General features: G+C 43.2%; 4 non-coding genes across 4 annotated transcripts; all 4 read right to left on the reverse strand.

The window, feature by feature from the left end:
• Nucleotides 1-4,974: 4,974 nt before the first annotated feature.
• On the reverse strand, nucleotides 4,975-5,047 carry trnan-guu (transfer RNA asparagine (anticodon GUU)). Its single transcript has one exon. It is a non-coding gene; the product is annotated as a tRNA-Asn (tRNA).
• A 3,666-nt stretch (nucleotides 5,048-8,713) lies between these two features.
• Nucleotides 8,714-8,786, reverse strand: trnan-guu (transfer RNA asparagine (anticodon GUU)). The gene has a single exon. It is a non-coding gene; the product is annotated as a tRNA-Asn (tRNA).
• A 3,666-nt stretch (nucleotides 8,787-12,452) lies between these two features.
• trnad-guc (transfer RNA aspartic acid (anticodon GUC)) lies at nucleotides 12,453-12,526 on the reverse strand. The gene has a single exon. It is a non-coding gene; the product is annotated as a tRNA-Asp (tRNA).
• Nucleotides 12,527-14,433: 1,907 nt separating this feature from the next.
• Nucleotides 14,434-14,507, reverse strand: trnan-guu (transfer RNA asparagine (anticodon GUU)). Its single transcript has one exon. It is a non-coding gene; the product is annotated as a tRNA-Asn (tRNA).
• Between the last annotated feature and the right edge of the window lie 592 nt (nucleotides 14,508-15,099).

Consider the following 15,099-nt stretch of genomic DNA (forward strand, 5'->3'; position numbering starts at 1 on the left):
GAACATTTTGGGTGAATGGCCAAAGAAGCTGATGCAGCAAATTGAGAGAGACTGTTTTCACTTCCAACCAGACAAGAACCTGAGGAGTATGCTTGCTGATAATAGTTAAAATAAAAAACTGGGAGCTGAAGAGATTCTCGTATTCACAAGCGTTTGAATTCTGGAGCATCAAACAGGAGCAGAAGCATGCACTCAGATGTGAGCCCGTTTTAAAGAGTCCTTTCCTCAGAGAATTCCTCATCAGTTCATTTGCGAAAAACTCATCAAATTATCGCTCCCGTGACTCTGAATCGAAATTGCTGCCGCCACAACGCAGAGCACTAACCACGAGACGATCACGGCGCCACACGTCACCAGTGAAGCATGTCTGTAACTGTCGATGTACTTGGTCTTCAACTGTTTGGAATCTATCATGACGCACAGTTTATGACTCCCTAAAAACAACTTTAGTAGATACACAAGTTTGGATGCCTTAACTTTGGTTCCATAATAATGTTCCTGCAACAAAGATAATTAACCGGGCTCATAAAAATAACAATGCAATGGCTATAATATATAATACATAACAATTCCGATATTCATCCCAAACTTATGGTATTTGGACGTTCTCCCGGTGTCTGCATCGGTTTTCTCTACCTGCTCGAGGTCCCTCCCGCAGTGCAAAGATGTGAACGTTCGGTGTATTGGCCATGCTAAAATGAGCCAGATTGTCCATGGATTAACAGTTTCGCTGGATTGGCCGTGATCAATTTGCGGGATTACGGGTATTCTACGGAGGAACTTGGTCTCTTTGTCTCTTGCTGATTTTTTGAAACGATTTCTCCCAGCATTCCTTTCCTCTCATTCTTGAATATTGCAAGTGCAAACAAATTCTCTCTCTATTTCCACGATTGACTTTCTCCGCCCAAATACCAGTTGCGCGTTGGAGCGCCTCTCATTCGCCGTCTCACACTCTTTGATCTAAAGAGAAAAATCTAGGCCCCTTTCGTTCCACTGTTGCTGTTAGGTGAATGTCTCTCCATGGTGGTTCAAATACATATTGATTAAACCTTTGGATGCGAACTGACTGTTTGAAATCATAAAGACAGCATTTGGCGTGTTTAATATTGGAACCGGAGAAAATAAATCAAATCAACGTGGCATGAAATATAAAAAGCACCAAGGCGGTGATTCGATCCCACAGAGGGACGAAGTATACAAAAGATTTCAACCTCGGGAGTGATATCATTTCGTCTCTGGGTGGGATTGAACCACCAACCTTCCGGTTAACAGCCGAACGCGGTAAACGATTGCGCCACTGAGACGACAACTGTCACGTCACTCGAATAAACATGCCAAATTATGATGGAAACAATCTCATCCTGGACACGCCATAAGAGCAAATTATTGTCCATGCACAAATCTGGAACAAAAACACAAAAGGTTGGGCAATCTCGGCAGGTCTTACAGCATCTGAGAAGTCAGAACGGAGTCTGTGGTTCAAGACAGGGTGACTTTGTGTTACAGAACAAAGACTACACCATTATCCGTAGCCCTGTCAATAACGCTCCTCCACCATTTTACATTCGAGCCATTTTTGTATTTTCTGCTTCCAGATATTCGCAGTGAAACTATAATAAAACTGTATTTTCTGATGTGCAGTTAGGACAGTTTTCTTAGTTTCTAAATATCAGTTGATTTCTCATTCTAACCAAAGGAAATGTGTCTTGACTGTCGACGGTCAGTCGGGAAGCGCCCTTCGTTCTCCCCGGAGTCTCTTTCTCGAAGTGTTTCCCAACATTCACAAACCTAGTGCTTGATTTTCGTGTGTTGCTTCGTATCCTTTTCTCCACTGCCAAGTGGCTCTATTTCTCAAAATTCTGTCCACTCCTCACTGCTTCATGACCAGATGTCAGGAAATTCATTTCCATGGAGGGACTATCGAGACCAAGATTATTCTCCGCGTATAAAGAAGGTTCAGAGGGTATTTGGTTGAGACACTTGAAAGTTTTGGGTGAATAGCCGAAGAAGCTGATGTAACAAATTGAGAGAGACTGTTTTCACTTGCAAAAATAAAAGACCCGGAGGAGTATGATGGATGAAAATAGTTAAAATATAAAACAGTGATCTGAGGAGATTCTCGTATTAACAACAGTTTGAATTCAGGTGCCTCTCACAGGAGCAGAAACATGCACTCAGTTGTGACCCGCTTTAAAGAGGCCTTACACAGAGAATTCCGCACCCGTTAATTTTCGAGATACACATTAACTTACCGCTGTCGTGACTCGGAGTCGAAGCGAGGTTGATGCAGCCACAGCGCAAAGTACTAACCACTATACGATCACGACGCCACACGTTCCCGCCGAGATGCACAGTGACTGCCGATGTACTTGATCATCAACTGTTTGGAATCTATCATGGCCAACACTTTATGACTCTCTCATTACAAGTTTCGTAGATACACAGTTTGGATACCTCAACATTGGTTCCAGAGTAATGTTCCTGCAACAAGGGTATATACATTTTAACCCACGCTGATAAAAAGAACCGCTATAATAGATAACACATAACAATTTCGACATTTAGCCCAAATATATGGCATTTGGACTTTCTCCCGTCTCTGCATCGATTTTCTCCACCTGCTCGAGGTCCCTCCCATAGTCCAAAGATGTGAAGGTTCGGTGGATTGGCCATGCTAAAGTGTGCCAGATTGTCCATAGACTAGCAGTTTCGCTGGATTGGCCAAGATCAACGTGCCAGGTGACTGGCATTGTACGGAGGAGCTTGATCACGAAGACCCCTGCTGATTTTTTAAAAACCGTTTCATCCTGTATCCCTTTCCTCTCATTCCTGAATATTGTCAGTGCAAACGAACTTTCTCTCTATTTCTACGACTCAACATCTCCGCCCGCATACCAGTTGAACTTTGGAGCGTCTCTCATTCGCCGTCTCGCCCTCTTTGATCCAAAGAGAAAAATCTAAGATCCTTTCATCCCACTGTTGCTATTGGGTGAATGTCTCTCTATGGTAATTCAAATTCATATTCATTAACCCTTTGGATGCGAACTGAATGTTTAAAATCAGAAAGACAGAATTTGGCGTGTTTAATATTGGAACCGGAGAAAAGAAATCTTAAATCGGAGAAAAGAACCCTAACCCTAACCCTAACCCTAACCAATCTGGAACAAAAACACAAATTGCTGAGCAATCTCAGCAGGTCTGACAGCATCTGTGGAGAGAGAACGGAGTCTGTGTTTCAAGCCACGTTGATTATGTGTCACAGAACAAAGACTACGCCATTATCCGTAGCCCTGCCAATAACGCCCTCCAGCCTTCTACATTCGAGCCATTGTTGTAGTTTCTGCTTCCAGATATTCGCAATGAAACTATAATTAAACTGTATTTTCTGATATGCAGTAAGGACAGTTTTCTTAGATTCTAAATATCAGTTGATTTCTCGAATCATTCGAACCAAAGGAAATGTGACGTCACTGTCGATGAGCAGTCGGGCAGCGCCCTTCGTTCTCCCCGGTGTCTCTTTCTCGAAGTTTTTCCCAACATTCACAAAACTAGTGCTTGATTTTCGTGTGTCGCTTCTTTTCCATTTTCTCCATTGCCAACTGGCATTATCTCCCAAAATCCTGCCCGCTCCTCTTCATTGCATCATGACAGATGTCAGGAAATTCATGGAGATGGAGGGACCATCCAGACCAAGAATATTCTCCGCGTATACAGAAAGTTCCGTGGGTCTTTACTTGAGACACTTGAACGTTTTGGGTGAATGGCCAAAGAAGCTGATGCAGCAAATTGAGAGAGACTGTTTTCACTTCCAACCAGACAAGAACCTGAGGAGTATGCTTGATGAAAATAGTTAAAATAAAAAACTGGGAGCTGAAGAGATTCTAGTATTCACAAGCGTTTGAATTCTGGAGCATCAAACAGGAGCAGAAGCATGCACTCAGATGTGAGCCCGTTTTAAAGAGTCCTTTCCTCAGAGAATTCCTCATCAGTTCATTTGCGAAAAACTCATCAAATTATCGCTGCCGTGACTCTGAATCGAAATTGCTGCGGCCACAACGGATAGCACTAACCACGAGACGATCACGGCGCCACACGTCACCGGCGAAGCATATCTGTAACTGTCGATGTATTTGGTCATCAACTGTTTGGAATCTATCATGACGCACAGTTTATGACTCCCTAAAAACAACTTTAGTAGATACACAAGTTTGGATGCCTTAACTTTGGTTCCATAATAATGTTCCTGCAACAAGGATAATTAACCGGGCTCATAAAAATAACAATGCAATGGCTGTAATATATAATACATAACAATTCCGATATTCATCCCAAACTTATGGTATTTGGACGTACTCCCGGTGTCTACATCGGTTTTCTCTACCTGCACGAGGTCCCTCCCGCAGTGCAAAGATGTGAACGTTCGGTGTATTGGCCATGCTAAAATGAGCCAGATTGTTCATGGATTAACAGTTTCGCTGGATTGGCCGTGATCAACTTGCGGGATTACGGGTATTCTACGGAGGAACGTGGTCTCTTTGTCTCTTGCTGATTTTTTGAAACCATTTCTCCCAGCATTCCTTTCCTCTCATTCTTGAATATTGCAAGTGCAAACAAACTCTCTCTCTATTTCCACGATTGTCTTTCTCCGCCCAAATACCAGTTGCGCGTTGCAGTGCCTCTCATTCACCGTCTCACACTCTTTGATCGAAAGAGAAAAATCTAGGCCCCTTTCGTTCCACTGTTGCTGTTAGGTGAATGTCTCTCCATGGTGGTTCAAATCCATATTGATAAACCTTTGGATGCGAACTGACTGTTTGAAATCATAAAGACAGCATTTGGCGTGTTTAATATTGGAACCGGAGAAAATAAATCAAATCAACGTGGCATGAAATATAAAAAGCACCAAGGCGGTGATTCGATCCCACAGAGGGACGAAGTAGACAAAACATTTGATCCTCGGGAGGGATATCATTACGTCTCTCGGTGGGATTGAACACCAACCTTTCGGTCAACAGCCGAACGCGCTAACCGATTGCGCCACAGAGACGGCAACTGCTCACGTCACTCGAATAAACATGCCAAATTATGATGGAAACAATCTCATCCTGGCCACTTCCTCAGAGCAAATTATTGTCCATGCACAAATCTGGAACAAAAACACAAAAGGTTGGGCAATCTCGGCAGGTCTTACAGCATCTGAGAAGTCAGAACGGAGTCTGTGGTTCAAGACAGGGTGACTTTGTGTTACAGAACAAAGACTACACCATTATCCGTAGCCCTGTCAATAACGCGCCTCCAGCCTTTTACATTCGAGCCATTTTTGTATTTTCTGCTTCCAGTCGCAGTAAAACTATAATAAAACTGTATTTTCTGATGTGCAGTTAGGACAGTTTTCTTAGTTTCTAAATATCAGTTGATTTCTCATTCTAACCAAAGGAAATGTGTCTTGACTGTCGACGATCAGTCGGGCAGCGCCCTTCGTTCTTCCCGGAGTCTCTTTCTCGAAGTGTTTCCAAACATTCACAAACCTAGTGCTTGATTTTCGTGTGTTGCTTCGTATCCTTTTCTCCACTGCTAAGTGGCTCTATTTCTCAGAATTCTGCCCACTCCTCACTGCTTCATGACCAGATGTCTGGAAATTCATTTCCATGGAGGGACTATCGAGACCAAGATTATTCTCCGCGTATAAAGAAGGTTCAGTGGGTATTTGGTTGAGACACTTGAAAGTTTTGGGTGAATAGCCGAAGAAGCTGATGGAACAAATTGAGAGAGACTGTTTTCACTTGCAAAAATAAAAGACCCGGAGGAGTATGATAGATGAAAATAGTTAAAATATAAAACCGTGATCTGAGGAGATTCTCGTATTCACAACAGTTTGAATTCAGGTGCCTCCAACAGGAGCAGAAACATGCACTCAGTTGTGACCCGCTTTAACGAGGCCTTACACAGAGAATTCCACACCCGTTCCTTTCCGAGATACACATTAACTTACCGCTGTCGTGACTCGGAGTCGAAGAAGGTTGCTGCAGCCAGAGCGCAAAGTACTAACCACTATACGATCACGACGCCACACGTTACCGCCGAGGTGCACAGTGACTGCCGATGTACTTGATCATCAACTGTTTGGAATCTATCATGGCCAACACTTTATGACTCTCTCATTACAAGTTTCGTAGATACACAGTTTGGATACCTCAACATTAGTTCCAGAGTAATGTTCCTGCAACAAGGATATATACATTTTAACCCACGCTGATAAAAAGAACCGCTATAATAGATAACACATAACAATTTCGACATTCAGCCCAAATTTATGGCATTTGGACTTTCTCCCGTCTCTGCATCGATTTTCTCCACCTGCTCGAGGTCCCTCCCATAGTCCAAAGATGTGAAGGTTCGGTGGATTGGCCATGCTAAAGTGTGCCAGATTGTCCATAGACTAGCAGTTTCGCTGGATTGGCCAAGATCAACGTGCCAGGTGACTGGCATTGTACGGAGGAGCTTGATCACGAAGACCCCTGCTGATTTTTTAAAAACCGTTTCATCCTGTATCCCTTTCCTCTCATTCCTGAATATTGTCAGTGCAAACGAACTTTCTCTCTATTTCTACGACTCAACATCTCCGCCCGCATACCAGTTGAACTTTGGAGCGTCTCTCATTCGCCGTCTCGCCCTCTTTGATCCAAAGAGAAAAATCTAAGATCCTTTCATCCCACTGTTGCTATTGGGTGAATGTCTCTCTATGGTAATTCAAATTCATATTCATTAACCCTTTGGATGCGAACTGAATGTTTAAAATCAGAAAGACAGAATTTGGCGTGTTTAATATTGGAACCGGAGAAAAGAAATCTTAAATCGGAGAAAAGAACCCTAACCCTAACCCTAACCCTAACCAATCTGGAACAAAAACACAAATTGCTGAGCAATCTCAGCAGGTCTGACAGCATCTGTGGAGAGAGAACGGAGTCTGTGTTTCAAGCCACGTTGATTATGTGTCACAGAACAAAGACTACGCCATTATCCGTAGCCCTGCCAATAACGCCCTCCAGCCTTCTACATTCGAGCCATTGTTGTAGTTTCTGCTTCCAGATATTCGCAATGAAACTATAATTAAACTGTATTTTCTGATATGCAGAAAGGACAGTTTTCTTAGATTCTAAATATCAGTTGATTTCTCGAATCATTCGAACCAAAGGAAATGTGACGTCACTGTCGATGAGCAGTCGGGCAGCGCCCTTCGTTCTCCCCGGTGTCTCTTTCTCGAAGTTTTTCCCAACATTCACAAAACTAGTGCTTGATTTTCGTGTGTCGCTTCTTTTCCATTTTCTCCATTGCCAACTGGCATTATCTCCCAAAATCCTGCCCGCTCCTCTTCATTGCATCATGACAGATGTCAGGAAATTCATGGAGATGGAGGGACCATCCAGACCAAGAATATTCTCCGCGTATACAGAAAGTTCCGTGGGTCTTTACTTGAGACACTTGAACGTTTTGGGTGAATGGCCAAAGAAGCTGATGCAGCAAATTGAGAGAGACTGTTTTCACTTCCAACCAGACAAGAACCTGAGGAGTATGCTTGATGAAAATAGTTAAAATAAAAAACTGGGAGCTGAAGAGATTCTAGTATTCACAAGCGTTTGAATTCTGGAGCATCAAACAGGAGCAGAAGCATGCACTCAGATGTGAGCCCGTTTTAAAGAGTCCTTTCCTCAGAGAATTCCTCATCAGTTCATTTGCGAAAAACTCATCAAATTATCGCTGCCGTGACTCTGAATCGAAATTGCTGCGGCCACAACGGATAGCACTAACCACGAGACGATCACGGCGCCACACGTCACCGGCGAAGCATATCTGTAACTGTCGATGTATTTGGTCATCAACTGTTTGGAATCTATCATGACGCACAGTTTATGACTCCCTAAAAACAACTTTAGTAGATACACAAGTTTGGATGCCTTAACTTTGGTTCCATAATAATGTTCCTGCAACAAGGATAATTAACCGGGCTCATAAAAATAACAATGCAATGGCTGTAATATATAATACATAACAATTCCGATATTCATCCCAAACTTATGGTATTTGGACGTACTCCCGGTGTCTACATCGGTTTTCTCTACCTGCACGAGGTCCCTCCCGCAGTGCAAAGATGTGAACGTTCGGTGTATTGGCCATGCTAAAATGAGCCAGATTGTTCATGGATTAACAGTTTCGCTGGATTGGCCGTGATCAACTTGCGGGATTCCGGGTATTCTACGGAGGAACGTGGTCTCTTTGTCTCTTGCTGATTTTTTGAAACCATTTCTCCCAGCATTCCTTTCCTCTCATTCTTGAATATTGCAAGTGCAAACAAACTCTCTCTCTATTTCCACGATTGTCTTTCTCCGCCCAAATACCAGTTGCGCGTTGCAGTGCCTCTCATTCACCGTCTCACACTCTTTGATCGAAAGAGAAAAATCTAGGCCCCTTTCGTTCCACTGTTGCTGTTAGGTGAATGTCTCTCCATGGTGGTTCAAATCCATATTGATAAACCTTTGGATGCGAACTGACTGTTTGAAATCATAAAGACAGCATTTGGCGTGTTTAATATTGGAACCGGAGAAAATAAATCAAATCAACGTGGCATGAAATATAAAAAGCACCAAGGCGGTGATTCGATCCCACAGAGGGACGAAGTAGACAAAACATTTGATCCTCGGGAGGGATATCATTACGTCTCTCGGTGGGATTGAACACCAACCTTTCGGTCAACAGCCGAACGCGCTAACCGATTGCGCCACAGAGACGGCAACTGCTCACGTCACTCGAATAAACATGCCAAATTATGATGGAAACAATCTCATCCTGGCCACTTCCTCAGAGCAAATTATTGTCCATGCACAAATCTGGAACAAAAACACAAAAGGTTGGGCAATCTCGGCAGGTCTTACAGCATCTGAGAAGTCAGAACGGAGTCTGTGGTTCAAGACAGGGTGACTTTGTGTTACAGAACAAAGACTACACCATTATCCGTAGCCCTGTCAATAACGCGCCTCCAGCCTTTTACATTCGAGCCATTTTTGTATTTTCTGCTTCCAGTCGCAGTAAAACTATAATAAAACTGTATTTTCTGATGTGCAGTTAGGACAGTTTTCTTAGTTTCTAAATATCAGTTGATTTCTCATTCTAACCAAAGGAAATGTGTCTTGACTGTCGACGATCAGTCGGGCAGCGCCCTTCGTTCTTCCCGGAGTCTCTTTCTCGAAGTGTTTCCAAACATTCACAAACCTAGTGCTTGATTTTCGTGTGTTGCTTCGTATCCTTTTCTCCACTGCTAAGTGGCTCTATTTCTCAGAATTCTGCCCACTCCTCACTGCTTCATGACCAGATGTCTGGAAATTCATTTCCATGGAGGGACTATCGAGACCAAGATTATTCTCCGCGTATAAAGAAGGTTCAGTGGGTATTTGGTTGAGACACTTGAAAGTTTTGGGTGAATAGCCGAAGAAGCTGATGGAACAAATTGAGAGAGACTGTTTTCACTTGCAAAAATAAAAGACCCGGAGGAGTATGATAGATGAAAATAGTTAAAATATAAAACCGTGATCTGAGGAGATTCTCGTATTCACAACAGTTTGAATTCAGGTGCCTCCAACAGGAGCAGAAACATGCACTCAGTTGTGACCCGCTTTAACGAGGCCTTACACAGAGAATTCCACACCCGTTCCTTTCCGAGATACACATTAACTTACCGCTGTCGTGACTCGGAGTCGAAGAAGGTTGCTGCAGCCAGAGCGCAAAGTACTAACCACTATACGATCACGACGCCACACGTTACCGCCGAGGTGCACAGTGACTGCCGATGTACTTGATCATCAACTGTTTGGAATCTATCATGGCCAACACTTTATGACTCTCTCATTACAAGTTTCGTAGATACACAGTTTGGATACCTCAACATTAGTTCCAGAGTAATGTTCCTGCAACAAGGATATATACATTTTAACCCACGCTGATAAAAAGAACCGCTATAATAGATAACACATAACAATTTCGACATTCAGCCCAAATTTATGGCATTTGGACTTTCTCCCGTCTCTGCATCGATTTTCTCCGCCTGCTCGAGATCCCTCCCACAGTCCAAAGATGTGAAGGTTCGGTGGATTGGCCATGCTAAAGTGTGCCAGATGGTCCATAGACTAGCAGTTTCGCTGGATTGGCCAAGATCAACGTGCCAGGTGACTGGCATTCTACGGAGGAGCTTGATCACGAAGACCCCTGCTGATTTTTTAAAAACCATTTCATCCTGTATCCCTTTCCTCTCATTCCTGAATATTGTCAGTGCAAACGAACTTTCTCTCTATTTCTACGACTCAACATCTCCGCCCGCATACCAGTTGAACTTTGGAGCGTCTCTCATTCGCCGTCTCGCCCACTTTGATCCAAAGAGAAAAATCTAAGATCCTTTCATCCCACTGTTGCTATTGGGTGAATGTCTCTCTATGGTAATTCAAATTCATATTCATTAACCCTTTGGATGCGAACTGAATGTTTAAAATCAGAAAGACAGAATTTGGCGTGTTTAATATTGGAACCGGAGAAAAGAAATCTTAAATCGGAGAAAAGGACCCTAACCCTAACCCTAACCCTAACCAATCTGGAACAAAAACACAAGATGCTGGGCAATCTCAGCAGGTCTGACAGCATCTGTGGAGAGAGAACGGAGTCTGTGTTTCAAGCCACGTTGATTATGTGTCACAGAACAAAGACTACGCCATTATCCATAGCCCTGTCAATAACGCCCTCCAGCCTTCTACATTCGAGCCATTGTTGTATTTTCTGCTTCCAGATATTCGCAATGAAACTATAATTAAACTGTATATTCTGATGTGCAGTAAGGACAGTTTTCTTAGATTCTAAATATCAGTTGATTTCTCGAATCATTCTAACCAAAGGAAATGTGACGTCACTGTCGATGAGCAGTCGGGCAGCGCCCTTCGTTCTCCCCGGTGTCTCTTTCTCGAAGTGTTTCCCATCATTCACAAAACTAGTGCTTGATTTTCTTGTGTCGCTTCTTTTCCATTTTCTCCATTGCCAACTGGCAATATCTCCCAAAATCCTACCCGCTCGTCCTCATTGCATCATGACAGATGTCAGGAAATTCATGGAGATGGAGGGACCATCCAGACCAAGAATATTCTCCGCGTATACAAAAGGTTCCGTGGGTCTTTACTTGAGACACTTGAACATTTTGGGTGAATGGCCAAAGAAGCTGATGCAGCAAATTGAGAGAGACTGTTTTCACTTCCAACCAGACAAGAACCTGAGGAGTATGCTTGCTGATAATAGTTAAAATAAAAAAGTGGGAGCTGAAGAGATTCTCGTATTCACAAGCGTTTGAATTCTGGAGCATCAAACAGGAGCAGAAGCATGCACTCAGATGTGAGCCCGTTTTAAAGAGTCCTTTCCTCAGAGAATTCCTCATCAGTTCATTTGCGAAAAACTCATCAAATTATCGCTGCCGTGACTCTGAATCGAAATTACTGCGGCCACAACGGATAGCACTAACCACGAGACGATCACGGCGACACACGGCACCGGCGAAGCATGTCTGTAACTGTCGATGTACTTGGTCATCAACTGTTTGGAATCTATCATGACGCACAGTTTATGACTCCCTAAAACAACTTTAGTAGATACACAAGTTTGGATGCCTTAACTTTGGTTCCATAATAATGTTCCTGCAACAAGGATAATTAACCGGGCTCATAAAAATAACAATGCAATGGCTGTAATATATAATACATAACAATTCCGATATTCATCCCAAACTTATGGTATTTGGACGTTCTCCCGGTGTCTGCATCGGTTTTATCTACCTGCTCGAGGTCCCTCCCGCAGTGCAAAGATGTGAACGTTCGGTGTATTGGCCATGCTAAAATGAGCCAGATTGTCCATGGATTAACAGTTTCGCTGGATTGGCCGTGATCAACTTGCGGGATTACGGGTATTCTATGGAGGAACTTGGTCTCTTTGTCTCTTGCTGATTTTTTGAAACGATTTCTCCCAGCATTCCTTTCCTCTCATTCTTGAATATTGCAAGTGCAAACAAACTCTCTCTCTATTTCCACGATTGACTTTCTTCGCCCAAATACCAGTTGCGCGTTGGAGCGCCTCTCATTCCCCGTCTCACACTCTTTGATCGAAAGAGAAAAATCTAGGCCCCTTTCGTTCCACTGTTGCTGTTAGGTGAATGTCTCTCCATGGTGGTTCAAATTCATATTGATTAAACCTTTGGATGCGAACTGACTGTTTTAAATCATAAAGACAGCATTTGGCGTGTTTAATATTGGAACCGGAGAAAATAAATCAAATCAACGTGGCATGAAATATAAAAAGCACCAAGGCGGTGATTCGATCCCACAGAGGGACGAAGTATACAAAACATTTCAAACTCGGGAGGTATATCATTTCGTCTCTGGGTGGGATTGAACCACCAACCTTTCGGTTGACAGCCGAACGCGCTAACCGATTGCGCCACAGAGACGACAACTGCTCTCGTTGCTCGAATAAACATGCCAAATAATGATGGAAACAATCTCATCCTGGCCACGTCATAAGAGCAAATTATTGTCCATGCACAAATCTGGAACAAAAACACAAAAGGTTGGGCAATCTCGGCAGGTCTTACAGCATCTGAGAAGTCAGAACGGAGTCTGTAGTTCAAGACAGGGTGACTTTGTGTTACAGAACAAAGACTACACCATTATCCGTAGCCCTGTCAATAACGCTCCTCCAGCCTTTTACATTCGAGCCATTTTTGTATTTTCTGCTTCCAGATATTCGCAGTGAAACTATAATAAAACTGTATTTTCTGATGTGCAGTTAGGACAGTTTTCTTAGTTTCTAAATATCAGTTGATTTATCATTCTAACCAAAGGAAATGTGTCTTGACTGTCGACGATCAGTCGGGCAGCGCCCTTCGTTCTCCCCGGAGTCTCTTTCTCGAAGTGTTTCCCAACATTCACAAACCTAGTGCTTGATTTTCGTGTGTTGCTTCGTATCCTTTTCTCCACTGCCAAGTGGCTCTATTTCTCAAAATTCTGCCCACTCCTCACTGCTTCATGACCAGATGTCAGGAAATTCATTTCCATGGAGGGACTATCGAGACCAAAATTATTCTCCGCGTATAAAGAAGGTTCAGTGGGTATTTGTTTGAGACACTTGAAAGTTTTGGGTGAATAGCCGAAGAAGCTGATGTAACAAATTGAGAGAGACTGTTTTCACTTGCAAAAATAAAAGACCCGGAGGAGTATGATGGATGAAAATAGTTAAAATATAAAACAGTGACCTGAGCAGATTCTCGTATTTACAAGAGTTTGAATTCAGGTGCCTCTCACAGGAGCAGAATCATGAACTCAGTTGTGACCCGCTTTAAAGAGGCCTTACACAGAGAATTCCGCACCCGTTAACTTTCGAGACACACATTAACTTACCGCTGTCGTGACTCGGAGTCGAAGCGAGGTTGTTGCAGCCACAGCTCAAAGTACTAACCACTATACGATCACGACGCCACACGTTCCCGCCGAGGTGCACCGTGACTGCCGATGTACTTGATCATCAACTGTTTGGAATCTATCATGGCCAACACTTTATGACTCTCTCATTACAAGTTTCGTAGATACACAGTTTGGATACCTCAACATTGGTTCCAGAGTAATGTTCCTGCAACAAGGGTATATACATTTTAACCCACGCTGATAAAAAGAACCGCTATAATAGATAACACATAACAATTTCGACATTCAGCCCAAATATATGGCATTTGGACTTTCTCCCGTCTCTGCATCGATTTTCTCCGCCTGCTCGAGGTCCCTCCCATAGTCCAAAGATGTGAAGGTTCGGTGGATTGGCCATGCTAAAGTGTGCCAGATTGTCCATAGACTAGCAGTTTCGCTGGATTGGCCAAGATCAACGTGCCAGGTGACTGGCATTCTACGGAGGAGCTTGATCACGAAGACCCCTGCTGATTTTTTAAAAACCATTTCATTCTGTATCCCTTTCCTCTCATTCCTGAATATTGTCAGTGCAAACCAACTTTCTCTCTATTTCTACGACTCAACATCTCCGCCCGCATACCAGTTGAACTTTGGAGCGTCTCTCATTCGCCGTTTCGCCCTCTTTGATCCAAAGAGAAAAATCTAAGATCCTTTCATCCCACTGTTGCTATTGGGTGAATGTCTCTCCATGGTAATTCAAATTCATATTCATTAACCCTTTGGATGCGAACTGAATGTTTAAAATCAGAAAGACAGAATTTGGCGTGTTTAATATTGGAACCGGAGAAATGAAATCAAATCAACCTGGCATGAAAGATTAAAAGCACCAAGGCGGTGATTCGATCGCACAGAGGGACAAAGTAAAATGCGGTTCACGCGGAGTGGGATAACACTTCGTCTCTGGGTGGAATCGAACCACCAACCTTTCAGTTAACAGCCGAACGCGCTGACCGATTGCGCCACAGAGACGACAAATGCTCTTTTAGCTTCAATAAACAAGCCAGTTTAAGATGGACACAGTCTCATCTTGTCCACATCGTAACAGTTCCTTCTTGTTGATGCACCAATCTGGAACAAAAACACAAATTGCTGAGCAATCTCAGCAGGTCTGACAGCATCTGTGGAGAGAGAACGGAGTCTGTGTTTCAAGCCAGGGTGATTATGTGTCACAGAACAAAGACTACGCCATTATCCGTAGCCCTGCCAATAACGCCCTCCAACCTTCTACATTCGGGCCATTGTTGTATTTTCTGCTTCCAGATATTCGCAATGAAACTATAATTAAACTGTATTTTCTGATGTGCAGTAAGGACAGTTTTCTTAGATTCTAAATATCAGTTGATTTCTCGAATCATTCGAACCAAAGGAAATGTGACGTCACTGTCGATGAGCAGTCGGGCAGCGCCCTTCGTTCTCCCCGGTGTCTCTTTCTCGAAGTTTTTCCCAACATTCACAAAACTAGTGCTTGATTTTCGTGTGTCGCTTCTTTTCCATTTTCTCCATTGCCAACTGGCATTATCTCCCAAAATCCTGCCCGCTCCTCTTCATTGCATCATGACAG

Source organism: Scyliorhinus torazame, chromosome 14 (assembly GCF_047496885.1).
Source record: "Scyliorhinus torazame isolate Kashiwa2021f chromosome 14, sScyTor2.1, whole genome shotgun sequence".
Lineage (NCBI taxonomy): Eukaryota > Metazoa > Chordata > Chondrichthyes > Carcharhiniformes > Scyliorhinidae > Scyliorhinus > Scyliorhinus torazame.